Genomic DNA, 18,180 nt, shown 5'->3' with positions numbered 1-18,180 from the left:
ACGGACGCACACTGTCAAACGGTTTCATCATTCCAGGCGGCTTGCCGCCCCGTGACTTCACCGCTTGACAGACATGGCAGGAACGGCAATAGCGGAAAATGTCACGCTTCATGCCAGGCCACGTCACCGAATGACTCAGTTTTGCAAAAACTTTGGAGCCACTCAGATGACCGGCCAGTGGTTCGTCATGAGAGAATCGCAAAAGTGCGCCTCTCAGACTTTTGGGGATAACCACCTTGAACAGGTCGATGGACTCGTCATCGGTGGCTATGTACTTCAGCACGAGCCCGTCATGGTCCAGCAAATATCACTCCCCGGGGTTCGCCGCGACACACGCTGGCTTCTGCCCCCCTGCGCCCGCTACAATACCAGTAGCGTCACGGCGCTCCGTCTCCCTGAGACCGTCGCTCACCTCGCGACAAAAGGGGTCATTTTGCTGGGCTTTCAGTAGCTCTTTAGGGCTGAAAACGATTCCAGTCATCCCAGAGGGGAGCATGGTCTCGTCCCCACTCAGGTTTGCAGCCAAAATTTCCGTTCGCGTCGGCACCTCCGAGGCGCTCACGAAGAGCTTTGCCTCTCGTCCGCTTTGCGAAGCGCTGCTTGCCTGGTTAGCGGAATGGGTTAACCCGTTTGCGGGCTCCCCCTCCTTGCCGCCCGGCGGCTCGTCCGCTGTTTCGCCCCCTCCGATTGCAGGCGTCAAGGCGCCGCTGGCAAGTGGGGCACGAGATAGCGCGTCAGCTACCACGTTCGTGCTCCCCTTTCGATACTGCACGGAAAAGTCGTAATGCTGTATCAGGAGAGCCCAGCGCGCCAGCCGACCCGCAGGCTCGCGGAGCCGCATCAGACAACTGAGCGCACTGTGGTCTGTCTGCACCCCGAATTGCGTTCCATCAAGGTCGACGTCGAATTTGCGCAGTGCAAACACGATGGCGAGGCACTCCTTCTCGGTCACGGAATAATTCCTCTCCGAGGGCAGCAAGGAGCGGCTGGCAAAGGCCAGCGGTTGCAGCACGCCATCGAATTCCTGTAGGAGAACTGCTCCTAAACCCAGATCGCTCGCGTCAGTCTGGACTACGAACTGTCTGGTCAGGTCGGGTAGCCTGAGCTGCGCTGTCTCGGCAATGGCACTAGACAGGAGACGAAAGGATCGCTCTTGCTCGGGCTCCCATCGCCACGCGGCAGTCTTTCCCAAGAGCTTGGTCAAGGTTGCCTGCACGCGGGCACAGGACGATTAAAGTTGGTCATTCCCAGACAACGGCGGAGGCCGCGTACGTCCTTGGGCGCGGGAAATTCGAGTACGGCTCAAAGTTTCTCCGCATCTGGCTCAATGGAGCCCCGGCCTCAGCGACTGCGCCCCTGCCTCAGTGGAGGCTTGGGCGTGCTGCAAGAACGAGGGAGGCAAGGCTCCTAGTTCGATGAGCGGCGCGGTTTCCGCAGGGAACCGGGCCAGCGCTTCGCCGTTTCCAGAGCAGAATTGACTGCTCGCGGGGCACGGCTGCTGCTGTTCGAAACTGCCGGTTGCGGCAGCGTGACACGAACTGCTTTCGCACTGGGCGGAAAGCTTGCACAGCTGAGGCATGTGACCAGCGGATGCACCGCAGGTTGCTCAGGATACAGCTCCAATGGGAGCCACGTGGTCAACATTTTGGGTTGTGTCGCCGTAAATCCCAATGGGGGCCGCGGCCAACCACGGTGTCTAGCTATTCGAAGGAACAGCAGCCAGCGGATAAAACGACGCTACAACTCCGTAGGGAGCCGACATGTAGCTGCCGAGTGCCTCGCTGGGGGTGGTAGACATGGTGCGCAAGCGTGATCGTCAAGGCGACCTGCTCGGCTAATGTGCCATCAAAGGCGTAAGCGCCAATGACTTAGCACGTTGGGCGCCAGTTTTTGGGTTTCTACGTGGACACAGGCCACCAACCACCGCGGGTTCGAGCTTCGCGCGAGCCAAGGGCCCCGATCAGCCGTCACCACACACACACTGGGACACCGTTGCAGCGCACTCAACCTCCGCTGGGAGGAGAGCGATTCGCCGCAAAGAAATAGGCCTCCAAGTTCACAAAGGAGACGTTTATTCACGTCGTCCTTCAGCCGTACACACACACTCAATCGTCACCCCGTCCCGGGGGCGCGTGAGGAGCAAGGCTCCGCTGCGCGCACGAAGCGACTCGAGCAATGCGCGCCGCTAGCACGCCGCTGCAGGAGAATGTCCCCGCGGCAGTGCTGTGATCTCTCTCTCTCGTGTCGACCGTTGGGCCGGTTGCGAGAGAGAGTGGGCAATCAACGCAAGGTACGCCTGTCTGAGGTCGCTGGACCCCACTGGACAGGCTCGAGCCGCTGCAGGTCAGAGGACACGTGCGTGCGAGCTCGAGTATGCACTGGTCCGAACGGCAAAGGCCGGCACGGACAAAACAGTAGCGTACGCACCTTACGCTGTCTCGGAGGGATCTCTCTCTCGGCCCCGCTCGGACGGTCGCGCGGGGCGCGACCGCCCAAAGCGGGACCCGAATTCCCGCCAAAAGGCGCCAATGGCAAAGGCCCTTGGGTAGCCGGGGCGGAGATGTGGCTAAATGACAGTGATTAGTCACCCAGCCGCCTCTCCACCGCCTGAGGCGGGAGCAAGGGAAAGAGCAGAAACAACGCGGGAGGCCGGCAAGCCGCGCAAAGGCGACGGCGGAAAGCCAGGATTCCCGCACGTTGGAGTTGCTTGGATGGCATTGTTTATAGGTGCCAACGGCCTCAGGAAACTATCCAGGAGTGTCATAACAGCAATCGTTTTTTTCTGAATGTAGCTGTAACAGTAATCTACTAGCTTCATTGCTAATGTCAGCACCATCTTCGTAAATGCTTCCCAACGGGAGTATCAGTGGCTCTAGAACATTCACGATCACAGCCGACGATCGCTCATGCGAAAGTCACCGAGTTTTGTCTGGCGGGGCCAGTTTCAGTTCAAGAGCATCTTCGATTTTTTCGAGGACGCTTAGGCGTTCAGGACTCTTACTGAAGATAGCGTAGATTGACAAGACTAGATTAATAGTCCTTTAGATTTCCTTCGAAGCAGCACTCCAGCACCCACTAGGGAAAGCTGGAGTAAGTGGCCTTTGCAAGTGGGCGTAATAGATAAGTGGTTTTCTTTCTGCTTAAGGAAATCTTGTACCCCTCCGTGCCGACCACAGAAGTTCGCAGTTCCATCAAATTAACAAGAAGCTATCTTGGTTGAGTCGAGTCCTGATGTGCTCAACTGGTTCAGGATATGCGTAGTTACAGAAGAACCCAATGCGTCACATAGTGTATGCAGTGACTAAGGAGTTGGCGTCCATTGATGTTGGAGACACGAAGCGATGGCGTAGAGGTAGAGAATCCTTCTCGCGTGCAAGAGGCCCGGAGTTTCAATCCAGGTGGTGCACAATTCTCCACCTGGTTTGAAAAAAAAAACTTCGCGTGTCGATTGAATTGCATAACCAGGCCTGGGGTATGGCCTGACCTCAGTAGCCCGAACAGACAACGCACTCCCTCACCGAGCACGATTTGGCCACCCTGGTGTAGTCCCTGGCCACAACCTTCTATGAACAAACCAACTATGCACCAGCCCTCAATCCTCAGCGGCTGTAAAGCAACTGACCAAGGCGGCGGTCAGACCTGTGACACAGCAGAGGGTCTCTGGCTCTCTGGCTCCGAACAGGCCACCAGTGGAAACTGAACCTGTCAACCTTTAACGCTAGAACTTTATCCAGTGAGGCTAGCCTAGCAGTGCTGTTCGAGAAACTAGCAGGTATAAAATTGGATATCACAGGGCTTAGTGCGGTTAGGAGGACAGATGAGGGGCATACAGTACCAAGGGGCGGGGATGTACTATATTATCGTGGATTAGCGGACAGACGACAACTAGGTGTGGGATTCCTCATCATTCAGGATATACATGGCAACGCAAAGGAATTCTATAGTATTAACGATAAGGTGCCAGCTATTGTAATTAGGCTAATTAAGAGGTGCAAGATGAAGGAGGTACAGGCCTGCGCACCTACGTCCAGCCATGATGATCAGATCACTGAAAGCTTCTATGAAGACGCAGAATCGGCTATGAACAAAGTAAAATCGCAGTACACTGTACTGATGGGCGGCTTCAAGGTCAAGTTAGGCAAGAAGCCGGTCGGAGACCAGGTATTAGGCGACTATTGCATAGGCGCTAGGAATAGTGGAAAGAGTTATTAGTAGAGTTCGAGGAGTGAAATAATTTACAAAAAATTATTATCTTTTCCCGGAGACGGGAGAACAGAAAATGGGTGCGGAAGAGCTCCAACGGTAAGACTAAAAATGAAATAGACTTCATACTATGCGCTCAGCCTGCCATCGTGCAGGATGTGAAGGTCCTCTGAAAGGTGCGTTGTAGCCACCACAGAATGGTAACAAAACTTCGTGCTGGGCTAGTTGGTGGGACATAGAAACTTGGTTCAGCCAGTGGAAACCGTGTGAAGCCAGTGGAAGCCAGTGGATAAGTGTGAGCCTTCTAAAACTGTTAAAGTAGCCTGGAGCCGCCCGATTGTGCGCATGCGTGTAAAGACTATAAATGTGTTTCTTGCATATATCAATAAATCAGTTGTTAGTAGCGCTCCGTGTGTGTCGTTTCCTTTCTTTGTGTTCGTCTTTCGCGCTGAACCAAGTTTCAACTATGTCCCACCAACTAGCTCAGCACGAAGTTTTGTTAAAGTATATTTCTTGTACAGTGGGCCCATCTTTCTGTATGTTTCCTCCTACTCACGTTAATTCACCCTCCTTCATCAACTGTCTTTTGTGTCACATCGTGAATGCCACATGCCGGGCTAGGCGCCTCGCACTCTGCCTAAGGAAAGGATGGATTCCGAACGAAGTGTTTGCGCTCTTCGGACCGGTCAAGCCTTCTTGGGGCCACGTGAAAAGACTGTGCAAGATCCTCAGAGCGGAATTGTGGCGTCAAGTAAGGATTTTCCAGGACTGGCTACGTTTTGCATTCTACCGCCAATGCCCGGAGGGTCTCGCTACTCAGATGTTCTGCTGTTTCAAGTCCCAGGCTGCCCAAACTACAGAGGTGAATTGGGCCTTTTTACTTAAGCACCTTCTCAGAAGCTTTGGAAGGAATGAGCCAGAACCTAAGAAGCCAGTCTTCGTCGTGGGGGATGTTTCTATACCCGAGAAAGTACAGCAAGTTCTAAGGAAAGGGCCCAAATTTGCACTCGATTCATATGTAACACCGCATGACCTGCTGGCTACCAACCGGAATATTGCAGAGAAGGTTACAGAAGAAGAGCGTAAGAAGTGTCTCCTTGAAGGCGTAGAATGCATCTCGAAGGGCGCTTCACAAACCTCCAGTGGACGCTCGAGCCGTGTTCTAGACGGAATTGTCAGATTTTTCAAGGAACAGGACCTTCTTTTACTGCAAGCGGACAAAGATGAGGGCTTCTTCGTCTTGGGTCGAGGTGACTACCAGGAGAAAGCTTCGCAAGCCGTTGAGAAGAACTTTGTCCGAGTGAAGAAGAGTGCGGTTCGCGTTAAAACCAAATTCATGAATTACTGCAAACAGTTGAACCTGACGAGGTTAGCTAACGATATTTCGAACTGCAGAGGGAATTGCTTGAATGTTTTTTTTTTTCACTGCAAAGACACACACACCTGGAATTCCTTTCAGGACAATTGTTAGTGAGAATGACTCTTGGCAGCAGTGTGTAAGCCGGTTTTTGTTGACAAAGCTTAAAATGATTAAGGTTGACGACCCCTTCCTAACAAAAAAGTCGCAAGATGTGTCAGGGTTCCTCCAGACTGAGGAAACGTATACGAGGTCTGTTAGAAAAGTATCCGACCTTTGGCCGTTGAAAAAAAACTTGCATAACTGGAGCGTTGCAAACCTAATCATCTTTAAAGTAGTCTACTTGGGACTCCACACACTTCTCCCAGCGGTGCTGCCATTGAGGGAAGTATTCCGAAAAGGCCCTTTTCGGAATGGAGTTTAGCTCAGCTGTCGTTGCAGCCATAATGATCTTCCTTGTCTGAAATCGCGCTCCTTTCAATGGCCTTTTGATTTTGGGAACCAGCCAGAAATCGCAGGGGCCATATCAGGACAGTAAGGAGTCTGTTGAACTACAGGAGTCTGGTTTTTCACCAAAAAATCTGATTCGAGTGCGAGGAATGTGCAGGAGCATTGGCGCGATGGGTGCGCCAATTTCCTGTTGACCTCAGCTCCGGGTTCTTGCGCCGCACAGCATCACGTAGGCAACGGAGGGCATCCCTGTAGTACTCTTTGGTCATTGTTTGACCCTGTAGAGTGCGTACTCGTGGTCTGCCACACAGAGGGTGTCAAAGAAAGCAGTCAGCATCACTTTCACATTGCTGCGCAATTGGCGGGCCTTCTTAAGTCTTGGTGACGTGGAATGCTTCCACTCTGACGACTGGGATCTGGTTTCCAGGTCGTACCTGTACACGCAAGACTCGTCACTAGTGATTATGATGTTGATGAAGTCGGGGTCACTGTTTGCGGAATCCAGCATGTCCTGTGAGACTTCAACACGAAGCTGCTTTTGCTCCACCGTGAGCAGCTTCGGCACGAATTTCGCCGCAACTCTCTCCATGGCCAAATCTTCGGTGATAATGGAATGTGCGGAGAAATTGCTCATGTCCACCTCTTCCTCAATTTCTCGGATAGTCACGCGACAGTCCCGCATCACCATAGCGTTCAGTTCGGCAATGACCTGGTCATTTTGGCATGTTGATGGCCGATTGGAGCGTGGCTCGTTCTCCACCGATGTGCGGCCATCTTTAAAACAATTGTAACACTGCTTAAACTGTGTGCTGCTCATAGCATCTTCACCGAAAGCCGTCTGAATATTTCGAATGGTTTCCACTCGGCTGTCGCCAAGTTTATGGCAAAATTTGTTGCAGTAGCGCTGCTCCTTTCACTCCGCCATTTTCCTTGCAATAAAAAACCGACGAGAGCACTCCACACTGCCTCACTCAAACGCTGCTTCCCAGCGACTGACGCTATCGGCAGGCGGGAAAAAATTCATGCATGCGCATGAAGGTTCAAGGTCGCCTGATGCAAGCGCGCTTGTCTCATATCCATCAGGTGTTCGCAAAAAAAAATAAAGTCGGATACTTTTCTAACAGACCTCGTATGCATTCTCAGTTGACGTTGAGGATCTGTTTTATTCTGTACCTCAAACTGAACTGCTGGTCGCCGTGAAGGATTTTATGGAAAAGTCCGGGGAACTTTCTTTTCGGTCCTCAGCAGGTGTGTCTCTAGACGATTTTTTAAGGCTTTTAGAATTTTATTTGAGTGTTATTTTTATCCTTTTTGACAAGCAGCCGTTTTTGCAGCGCAACGGAATTTGCATAGGGTTCTGTGTGGCTCCTATTTTATGTGATATTTTTTTAGGTTATGTTGATCGCCTTTTGCAGCACGCTTTTAACGGAGGCCCGGTTTTAAAGGTTTTTAGATATGTCGATGATTTTTTAGTCTTTTTAAAAGCCCCTTTTAACTCAACCATTGAGGCTTCCGTTGGTGATATCTTAAGAGCTTTTAACGAGCATGGTAAAGGCCTGCCCTGTAAGCATGAACTTCCCCAGAACAGTGAGATACGCTTTTTAGACCTGAGGTTGAGGTTTGGTTCGGGACACACCTGTTGGGCGTATTTCCCACGCGCGAAAAAGGAAATCTTGCCCTATGATTCGTCTCACTCTAAGACCGTTACGAGAGCAGTAGCAATGCTTTGCCTTGAATCCGCGCTTCGGAAATCGTGTCCGCCCGAGATGCACGACAGTTTCGACCATCAGGTGCGCAGGCTTTTGGCCGCAGGCTTCCCTTGCTCGGTCCTTACGGCAGTAGCCGAAACCCTCCTGAAGAAGTTTCGCCCTAGACGAAACGTGGCTGCAACTGAACGCGCAAAGCCCAAACCTGAGGTGATGCCTTATATTCAAAACGTGTCACATAATCTCAAAAAAGTGGCCAGCAGGCACAAAGTGCCTCTTGTATTCTCCGCGCCAAATAAGTTGGCGAAGCTGTGCCCCCGCATCTGCGGCGATGGTGAGCGCGGTTGCAAAAAGCAACATGAAGAAGCCTTCGTCAAATGTGCTTTAGGAGTGGTTTACAAGATCCCCCTGTCCTGTGGAAAGTGCTATATTGGGCAGACAGGGCGTTGTATCAATGACCGTTTAAGGGAGCATGCTCAAAATTTGATAAATCAAGATAAGCTTGCGAATCTTGTTTCGCACGTAAGGGGGTGCAGCTGCGCGCCACGGTTTAAAGAAGCAAAGGTTTTAGGCAGGAGTAAAATCACAACATCAAGAGTCATTTTGGAGGCCTTTCATATTCATAAAAAGTCTAGCCAGTGCATCAGTGGACCTTCCATAAGTTCGTACTCAGCTGAGCGTATGTTTTTGGACAACGTCATATAACGTCATGTAACTTCCTGGCCCGTGTCTTTTTCGTCTGTCGATTCTCGAAATGTTTTGGTCATATCCCATCCATATATTTTTTCCTTTTGTCATTTTCATGTTCAGAGTTATCTTCCTTATCTGGTTCCCGTGCTTTCTTCAGTGACATAATGTGAGCTTAGATAAGTGTGAGCCTTCTAAAACTGTTAAAGTAGCCTGGAGCCGCCCAGGCTAGGCGCATGCGTGTAAAGACTATAAATGTGTTTCTTGCATATATCAATAAATCAGTTGTTAGTAGTGCTCCGTGTGTGTCGTTTCCTTTCTTTGTGTTCGTCTCTCACGCTGAACCAAGTTTCAAACAGAATGGTAAGGTCTTGAATTAGCTTATACTTGAAGAGGGAACTGTAGCAACTAGTGAAGCGGCAGCCCTTAAACGAGATAGAGGTGAGAGGGAAAGTAGAGGAATTCGGGATATCGCTGCAGAACAGATATTCGGCTTTAACTGAGGAAGACGATCTTCATTTTCAAACAATTAACGATATTCTGAGCACTCTCATTACAGAGTGCGCAGTAAAAATAGGAAATAGGATGGTTTGACAGGATGCCGACAAGCCATCTCAGGAGACGAAAGATCTAGCAAACACCCGTGTACAGAAGCGTCTAACCCTACAGGCAGAATAGAACTGGCAGAGCTATCAAATTTAATAAATAAGCGCAAGGTAGCCTACATAAGAAAAATCAATATGAAGAGAATCAGCATGTTTGAAAGAACGGGGGGGGGGGGGCATAAAAGCGGTGAAGAGAAAGCTAGGCATATGTAAAAACCAGATGTATGCATTAGGAGACAAAGAGAGCAATGTCATTATCAATATGGATAAGATAGTTACAGTAGCCGAAAAGTTCTACACAAATCTATACAGTAGTCAATGTAATCAGAATGTTTATTAGGGAGGCAGTCGAGCACAGCAATGCTACATCCCGTCCATAACGAAAGCGAAACTAAAGAAAGGCCAAGGAGCAATGCAAAGGGGGAAAGCAGCAGGTGAGGATCAGGTAACAGCAGATCTGCTGAAGGACGGAAGGAGAGATAGTGCTAGAAAAACTATCCATCCTGTATAGGCAATGCCTTATGACCTTGAGCGTACCAGAAACTGGGAATAACAAACGCTAAGGTTATATTAATTCATAAGAAAGTAGACGTCAAGGACTTAAAAAATTCCCGACCGTTGAGCTTACTGTCCGTTGCTACAATGTATTAACTAACGCAATCGCTAATGGAGTGAGGACCAACTTAGACTTCTGTCAGCCAAATGGTCTGGCAGGCTTTCGTAAAGGATACTCGACATTATACCATGTTCACACTACCAATTAGGTGATAGAGAAATGTGCAGATTATAACCAGCCCCTCTATATAGCCTTCATAGATTACGAGAAAGAATTTGACTCCGTAGAAACCTCTGCAATCATTGCGGAATCAGGCTGCAGAAGAGTCTTACGTAAAAATACCGGAAGATATCTGTAACTACTGAACCGCTACAATAGTCCTCCATAAAGTCAGCAATAATATCCGAATAAGAGAGTCAGGCAGGGAGACACGATCTCGCCAGTGCTATTCACCGCCTATTTACAGGAGGTATTTCGAGCGCAGGACTGGGAACAGTTGGGGACAAGAGTTCATTAAGAACACCTAAGTAATCTGCGATACGCTGAGTATATTGCCTTGCTAAGTCATTGAGAACAACTGCAAAGCGTGATTCGTTAGTTAGGCAGAACACCACAGTTGATCTAAAAATTATTACGCCGAAAACCAAAGTAATGTTCAAGAGTCTCAGGAAAGAACAGCTGTATCTTAGCTGTAGTCACCTATGAAGAAGATACGTGCAGACTAACGAAAAGGGTTCAACTTAAGTTGGCGACAACGCAGCGGGCTATGGGAAAAAAATGTATATCGTTAAGAAACAGGAACAGTGCCGAATGGGGGAGGGAACAGACGTGGGTGTGAACAAAGCAGCACTTATTTTTGCCTGGAAAGTTTGCCCAAACTTTTAAATAAAGTGAAATAAAAACGTAAAACAGTGGCGCCATCTAGTCAAGGCAATGTTAACTATACAAGCCGCTCGAGCAAGAATATTTTTCATCACATGACGTGCAATGTTAAAAAAAATTGTAAATTTAAATAAATTATCGCGTTACATGTATCGTTTAAGTACATAAAACACTGCGACAAAGCTCAAAATTTGCTTCGCTCCGGGTGTTTGTGTTACGTTCCCGAAGAATCGAGAGTGTATGTAATAAACAGGGCTGAAGTGCAGCTTCAACTTTATCGGCGAAGCAAGGTAAGTCTTAGTGAAAAGCAACAGCACCAGTAGTTGCCCAAGGGTAGAAACTTGGGCGAGTCGATAAATGTGATCCATGGTATTTGAGGCAGCGCAAAATGGGACAACGGACAGAGAAAGACGCACACAACACAGGGAAGTTAGCGCCTGTGTTCCGTGCACCTTTCTGTCCCTTGTCCCGTTTCTCTGTCCCTTGTCCCGTTTTGCGCTGCCTCACATACCATGGATCACAGTTACTAACTGTAGTTGCTATCGGAATGCCAAGAATGCGCCAGCTTGGGTTCTCTGCTTCTCTTGTTCTTGGTGCGAGAAGCAGCTTTCAGAGAGAGTTGACATGCTGACTCACCTGCTGCCGCCATCTTAATAAGGCACCCACCATTTCTTTCTGTGGATTTTACTAGCAGCACGCTGTTGAAGGCTGTTGGAAAATTCGCCCGCGCATAAAGCCGAAATTCATCTCTTCCAGCATAAATGGACACAGTAGGTACAGTCTGTCTTGGCAGATACCAGATGACGCAGAGATATATTTTTGCGATGAAGTTTTGCTGCGAACTACATTAGGTCAGTAATGGCTGAGTCATTTAGGAGCGATGATAGGGCAATCTCCCCGAATAAAGAAGCAAGACAGGACAGCATAACAGAAACAAGCTTAGAAATACCAATATTAACTAGAAAAAGTAGGAAGAAAATGCTCCTAAATGCACACCCTAAATGCAGAAGTGTGACAACTGCCGAGGTACGCAAAGGATTAGCCGCTGCTCTTCATGCTTTATATGATAAATATGGAAAGAGGGCTACAAGAACGTCATCAAGGTTATAATATGTAGTCCAGCTTAGGCGGAAAGGTCGTAGGGCAGCTGCTCCCCTGTTTATGTATGCGGGCGATGTTGTACTATTAACAGATAGCCACAATGATTCGCAAATTCTGGTTAATTCTTGTTGAGACGAAAGATGCACTCTAGGCTTCATTTTAAGGCAGTTATGTCAGGTCTGATGATTTTCAACGATTTAACTGTCCAGGTGATTAAAGTAAAAGGACATGAAATACCCAGACTGGCAGAATACAAATATCTAGGGGTATGGGTAAACGAAGGATGGGTAAACGATTTGTTGATTACACGCAGGCTTTTGACAACATCATTCACAGTATACTGCTCAGTAAACTAGAATGGTATGGTATCAGGGGCACACCTCTTGCGTTACTATCCTCTTATCTACAAGGCAGGCACCAGTTTGTCTCAGTAAGTGAAGTTAGGTCGCAAACCAGGGAAATAATTTCAGGTGTACCACAGGGAAGTATTCTCGGGCCATTACTTTTCAATCTTTATATTAATGACTTGGTATGCATTTACAAAGAAGCAAAATTTGTAATGTATGCTGATGACACTAGTATTTTGTTATCGTCTTCCAGTTACACAGATTTAATTAGAAGGGCAAATGACCTTCTGCCCCGCCGCGGTGGCTCAGTGGTTACGGCGCTCGGCTGCTGACCCGAAAGACGCGGGTTCGATCCCGGCCGCGGCGGCTGAATTTCGATGAAGACGAAATTCTAGACGCACGTGTGTTGTGCGATGTCAGTGCACGTTAAAGAACCCCAGGTGGTCGAAATTTCCGGAGCCCTTCACTACGGCGTCCCTCATAGCCTCAGTTGCTTTGGGACGTTAAGCCCCAATAAACCAAACCAAATGACCTTCTTGAAAAGCTTTCTGTTTGGTCTAAAAACAACTGTCTGCAGGTAAACTGCAACAAAACCAAAGTAATAATTTTTCGTAACTAGGGTAGAGAACTCCCAGAGAACCTTAGTATAACGTACGAGTCTGTGCATATTGAGGTCCTGAATACATTTAAAATTCTCGGTGTAACCTTCTCGAACCACTTACAATGGGACGACAACACAGATCTAGTCTTGAAGAAGCTCAGCACTACAGTTCGTATGTTAAATCATAATAGCTATACATTTCCTACTTCTGTTAAACTACTACTCTATAATGCGCTGTTTGCCTCGCACATTAATTATGGTTTTTTGGTATGGAATACAACGGCTCAATCAAATCTTGACAATATTTTCACCATACAGAAAAGGGCTTTACGCATTATTGCCAATGCAACCTACACTGAACACAGTGACCCTCTCTTCCGGAGATATAACGTAAAAAAAAATTCGAGATATTTACATATATCGACTCCTGCGTGAATTCAATTCTGGTACAAACAAACACAATTCTATATTACTTGACATCGCTAATTTGCGTTTAAACGGGCCCGCTTGCAGTACGCGTCATTCTGAAAAGTATGAGGTCAAAACACATCGGACAACTTATAGTAAACAAACGCTTGAGAACAATTTACCGCGCCTATTAAATTCCCTTAATGAAAATGGCATCAGTGTCAAAAAAATGAGCCCCTCAAATTTCAAGACTTTCTTGAATTCACGTGGTTTTGACCGATTATGTAGTGTGTTGCAAGAGATCTTTTTCATCTTATCTTCTATGTATATCTGAGTGATTGTTTTTCCGGGACAGGTGACCTGTGTATGTTATGTTTTGTATGTTGTGCTTCTCCGCGCTGCCACATGTGAAGGGGGTCGAGGGCCTCTCATGCTGCACTGTCGCAGCTTTTACCTCGGCCTCCTCCATTTTTCTAAAAATGGACATCAATAAAAGAAAGAAAGAAAGGAAGGAAGAAAGGAAAGAGGAAAGAAAGAGAGAAAGAAAGAACGAAAGAAAAAAGAGAGAAAGGAAGAAAGAAAGAAAGAAAGAAAGAAAGGAAGAAAGCAGAAAGAAAGAAAGAAAGAAAGAAAGAAAGAAGAAGGAAGAAAGAAGGAAAGAAAGAAGGGAAGAAAGAAAGAAAGAATGAAGAAAGAAAGAAAAGAGGAAAGAAAGAAAGAAAGAAAGGAAGGAAGAAAGAAAGAAAGAGAGAAAGAAAGAAAGAAAGAAAGAAAGAAAGAAAGAAAGAAAGGAAGGAAGGAAGCAGAAAGAAAGAAAGAAAGAAAGGAAGAAGGAAGAAAGAAAGAAGGAAGGAAGCAGAAAGAAAGAAAGAAAGAAAGAAAGAAAGGAATCCTTTTGTGCTTTATCAGCCAGCCGATGTACGGTGGCAACTCAAGACTCCTTAAGCTTGGTGTGAGGCTGTACTAAGGGCCAATTGTTTAGCAGGTCATCAACATCCTTGGGCACTGTCGCACCTTCCAAGTATACAACTGAGGCTCTGTTTTCCTTTGCCCGTTCTTTCTTTGGCAGATGCACCCTCAGCTGATTCCAGAACGCTTCCGTTGCCTGGCCTGCCAAACGGCGGTGCTCCTGGAGGCAGCGAGCTCCTGACAGCTCGTCACGTCCCGCGAGGCACAACACTCGCAACCAATCGTGCAATAGCCTCACTTGCCTCCAGCACTCCGATTTCCAGATCTTGACCATTCTCTTCCAATGGCCGGTCGAAGGGTCCAGCAACCCGAAGAACGCCACCAGCTCTGGTGGAGCAATGTTGACCTTGAGGCAATGGGAAAAGGTGCGCGCTCGACAAGTGATGGAAGCGATTGCACTAACACAAAGCGTAGCCTGACTGCCAGGAGTATGAACATTTAGAAAGACGCCCACGGAAGAAGAAATAGTATGCAGAAGGGTTGAAATGCGGGCCAGTTGGTACATTGTAAACGGAAAAATACCAGTCACACAAGACGAGGGTCAAGAAGAGTGTACACACCACAACAACAACGGCCAGTCGTTTTGGTGTGTACACTCTTCTTGTCCCTCGTCTTGTGTGACCGGTTTTTTTTCGGTTATAAATCAGAAAGTTGTTGGAAGATTAGCACTAGGTGCCCATGGCAAAACTCCAAACGAGACAGTAAGGGGGGATATGTCCTCGGCATCTTTCGAAGCACGGGAAGCTAAGAGTAAGATACTATATGACAGGCGGGCATCTAAGGTTTTTCAATGCTTATACAGAAAGAGCGTTGACTCACCGTGGCGGAAAAGGACTAGGAAACTAAGTAGTAAGTGCGCAGCAAACAAGGACGGAGAAATGAAGATCGTTAAATGAGAGGTGAAAAACACAGAAAGTAAAACCTGGAATAGTTAAAATAAAAAAGAAGCAGTCTGCAGAAATATACCGAAATTCGAAAAGGCAGATCACGAAGCAATCTTTTTATGGTAACTCAAGGGGCAGTTCCCATATACTCTGTGAAGCTAGATCACGGTGCCTCAGAACGCGGCGCTAGAAAAAGAAATCAAACCAAGGAGATGAAACATGTGCAGTGTGTAGGTAAATCTGTAGAAACAATTGAACATCTGATACTAGAATGTGGTAATACCCGTACGGATGTCGATGCAGGCACAATCACTCTCCCTGAGGCTCTAGGCTTTAGATAACGATGTGAATGAATCTGCGGTAGAATTTAGCAAAAAAAATCAGAAGATTGCTGACTCAAAAACAGAGAGGTGACATATGGTTAAAGAGCAGGATCAAAAATTGTATTTAAAGAAAATGGCAAATTTACAAACTCATTTATTACTCCGATAAAAGCTGAGCATGGTGGCAACTGCCACCACCCTGTTTCAATGGGGACGTCCCATCTTCCCCCATCCTATAATTTTACTTTTAAATTTGGTAGTGCGGACGCAGTAAGGAAGCAAGGGGTCATCCTAAGGAATTAGCAATCGAATACTTGTATAAATCCCGTCAAATTCAACTATATGTTTCTAAATTCTTACGATCTGCATTGCGCCTTCTGCGGTGAAGTGGCCGGCATATACCACATGGTATGGGCCTGCCAGAAAAACCCGGCTATGCAAAGAATCAATGACCCAACAAATGAGGACTGGGAGGCGGCGCTCTCCGGCTCACATTCGGAAGACCAGCTTTCGCTGGTGAACCGGGCAAGAGCGGCGGCAAAAGCCAATATGCTCCTGAAACGAGGGCCCACCCAACAATTCTGTGCATTAAACGCTTTTCTGTCTCTCCCTTACTAAGTTTGCGTACGCATCGCTCACTGCCTTGCGTGACGCTGTAAATGGCACGAACACGACACTTTTAGTTTGCCGTGCCGTAGCATCCATCACGTGCAAGTGCGCACAATGGCGCCGTCTAGTGACAAGACGTCAACGTACAGCCACCTTGATTTTTAAAAATATAGTGCGAGCGTCGACCGAACTGCTGGTCAGCGCCTTCTAACGGCGATAAGCGTGCAACAAGGCGAGAGTTCGCGCACGCGCACGGAGGCAGAGCGTCGTCTGCTACGCTGTTCCGAGCACGAGGACACACGCCCTGCCACAATATCAGTTCGCAAGATCCCGCCAAGCCGTAGAGCGCATGCGCATGATTAGTATGTGAGACTGCATTAGACGTGATTTATTTCTCTCATTTTTTCTTGCCCATTACGGGATGCCAGCCTGGCGATGCAAAGTTATGATAAGCAAAAATAAAAGAAAAGGAATATAGCAGCACATTGAAACCATTCCCTGTATCGCGATAAACGGGGTTCCAGCCAGCTCTTTAATCAGCCTTGCGGTGTCTCGACGGTACTAAAAGGCATCGCAGCTTTTTTTCAACGCCCTCTTCGGCGGAGAATGCCTCCGCGCGTGCCACTGGAACAACGCCACCGCGTCATCGCAAGGTCGCAGTAGTCTAACTCCAACGCTCTCAGCAATGTTTATTCTAAGACTTGCCGCAAAGCGACATTGCGATCACGCGATGGCGTTGTTCCAGTGGCACGCGTGAAGGCATTCTCCGCCGAAGAGGGCGTTTGAAAGCTGCGATGCCTTTTTATACCTTAAAAAATCACCAAATTATCTGAGAAACACTAATCGCTTTTAGTTTTGCGTGTGGGCGAGAGTGTGCAAAATAAAAGCTAACGCCACCTTTCGAGAGATATATCGCGTCGAAGAATGAAGCGGCGACATATTTATTCCGAAGCGGGTGAGCAGCGCGCCCCCACCTTGTCAACGCATCTCTTAAAGGGGCTCTTAAATACCTCCCGAGGAGAGCACATCAACTCGCTCAGTCACTTTTCATTATTTTGTTATTAACACCTGAGCTAAATAACACCCTCCTACATGCAGCAGACAACGCACAATCACGCGCGAAAGCTGGCGAGCCCCTTCTGGCGACTATTTCATGGTCGAACCCTCCTCCTTCGCACCGCTTCTGCGCATACCAGCACAGAGATGGCTGTTGGTCAGATTCTGTCAGACTTCAGGCAGCTACCATGGCCGCGGCCAATAGGCGCCGTAGCTCCGGCTGGTCAGAAAGCTGCTCTCCCGGCGGTGGGGCCGGCAGAGCAGCTCCGACCTTTGATCGTGCAAAAAGTGACGAAAGAAGAGGGAAAGGAGCGAAGACGCTTAAATTCAAATTCTGACTACAGATAACTCAGCTTTTACAAAGCGCATTAAAAAAATTCTTGGTGGAGGATATTCGTGAAGCAGTGTCTTTATCATCACAGGCATACCGCAACTTTGTTAAAACCTGTTTCACAGCCCCTTTATAACGTGCCCGCAAGAGCGCGCACACTGTGGTTTGTAGCGTAGCGTGAAACGGTGACATACGTAGCATTCTGTGCATGCGCATTTGTTACCCTCAGGGTCTTTGCGTACGCGTAAACTCACTACGTACGCCCAACTAAAAGTATCTAATGCATAGGTGAGCCTCTACCTCAGACAGCAGTAAGAACCTTTCTATATGTGCCTTTGGAGTTTCCTGCTCCTGCCTCACGGGAGATTGAGCAACTGTGCTCGCACAAACGGCGCGACGGCTGCCTGTTCACTTTCGCACTCTGGTGAGATTCTTAACTAGCATCCACTGAAGTGGATTTTACCACCCTCTGCCATTCCTTGGAAATAAACTCTTTCCGTACCAGCGCTTTTCAGTATACGCGAGCGCAGGGGGCTGATTTATGCCGGACAACGGCGCGCTGCATTGAGAAAACCTATTTTGGTCGCCTAAGAAGGCTCGAAGAATACGCGCGCCGGTGAGAGCCATATGCGAGCGCATTATTGACCTGTCTGTCGCACGTGGCCTTCTGCGAGACGAAAATTTTAGGACTCATTGGTAAACAAGGGTTAGCATACAGCGCAAGACATCAACAAGGACAAAGAAATAACAGCACAAGACCACATTGGACGCAAAAAACGAACGTCTTGTCATGCGCCGAATCTTAAGGCTGTAAGTGTCACAAGCTGGGCTATCTTCAAGCTTTCATTTCTTGTACAGTGGGACCTGCGTTTCCGTCTCCTGTGTTCTGGATTAATCGCTCTGTGGTAACTGTTAACTCCATTGCCATTAGCATTCTATGACGTCGTTATTTCCTTGTTCCAGGGGAATGCTTGCACCCCTTGTATCACCGGTGGGTGCCTCGCGGCACTGGAAATCGAACCCTGCACCTCCCATATCCGAGGCGGATGCTCAAACCACTGCGCCTGTCCCGTCTAGCTTTCTGTCTGTTTTCTGTTTCGGCGCT

This window comes from Amblyomma mixtum, chromosome 3 (genome assembly GCF_055824585.1).
Source record: "Amblyomma mixtum isolate Tamu chromosome 3, ASM5582458v1, whole genome shotgun sequence".
Taxonomy (NCBI): Eukaryota; Metazoa; Arthropoda; class Arachnida; order Ixodida; family Ixodidae; genus Amblyomma; species Amblyomma mixtum.
Note: the sequence above shows the minus strand (reverse complement) of the source record.